The following is a 1,311-nucleotide window of genomic DNA, read 5'->3' as shown; positions in this document are numbered from 1 at the left end:
AAATAACTGAAACTTTAGATTACTTTCAGTTGGCCAAAATGGATATTTATCATACTTAAATGACATTGTGGATCTATTATACTTATAGAAAACGTCTCTCAACATTTGAATTCATCCGAATTGCAATAACGTATTTTCATAAAAATATATAAAAATAAAAATATAAATATCTAAGTAATATTCCGAAGGCTCCATAATAAAAAGGATACGTCAATCGAGACCGACATAAGAGCACTGCTTATCTATAAAAGTCGTCTAATAGCCTTGACGCTAATTGCATATGACAAACACACACATAAAAAAAAATTTGCTTTGCACTTCCCACTAATGGGTACATGTTTATAGATATGAAAAATACAAACCGCATCAAGCATGACATCACTGGAAACACCCTCCTCAAAGGCTAATATTGGTTGCTCTTCAATAAGCTGTTAGGATAAGAATTTTTTTTTTTATATAACAAGTGCTGGTCTTACGATGTGACCCACCACAAATTCATCGTCTTTACATGTGAGGTGACTGCGATTCAAAAGCATAGTCGTGGAAATTGAGGACCTTTTGTTTTGGCATCAAATTGCTTTGCGACTTGTGCTGCTGTTAAAGGGAATCCAAAATATTTTTATCACTAAAAACATTGTGATTAGAATTTTGTGAACATTTGATTATAGGAAAAAATATTGGAAGGAACCAAAGGAACAGAATTGCAGAATTGCTCGTTCCCTGGTTCAGAACTATGTTCAGTGATACTGCTTAGAAACATTTTCAAAAAGAGTAAGAAACTAATTTACAGCTACCGTAATCAAAAACACCAAATACTGTGAACGAGTAAAACAAAATAATGGCTTTCAAGGCTCAAAATATCATTATTTTCATGTTACAAGTTTTAGGTGCATTCCCATACCCAAGAAGTTATGAACAACGAGATCTCCTTCAAAAGACATCCATGAAATTTGGCAAAAGCAAAATCTTGGTGTTGTGGTCGGCGATTGTGGCATCTACCTACGTCGCGTCAACTATGGGAGCTTATTTCTGGATTTTAACCGTGGCAGATCTCTTCCCTTCCTCCATCACGATGCGAATAGCCAACGGGATCCTCCTGAGGATCTACTTAATTAGCAGAGCCTTTCTGCTCGTAAATCTCCTCTACAAGAGTCCCTGCCTGGCTAAATTGATGTACCAGCTGGGCGACATTGGTGATAAAATTCCAACCTGGAATCCATGCAGAGACAAGTTATTTGTAATATTTAATCTTGTTTTTACCATTGTGCCAACAGTGCTCTTCGTGAAAGTCTGTCTCCAAAATAAGTACGC

Source organism: Palaemon carinicauda, chromosome 38 (genome assembly GCF_036898095.1).
Source record: "Palaemon carinicauda isolate YSFRI2023 chromosome 38, ASM3689809v2, whole genome shotgun sequence".
Classification (NCBI taxonomy): domain Eukaryota; kingdom Metazoa; phylum Arthropoda; class Malacostraca; order Decapoda; family Palaemonidae; genus Palaemon; species Palaemon carinicauda.
This window is presented reverse-complemented; position numbering follows the sequence as displayed.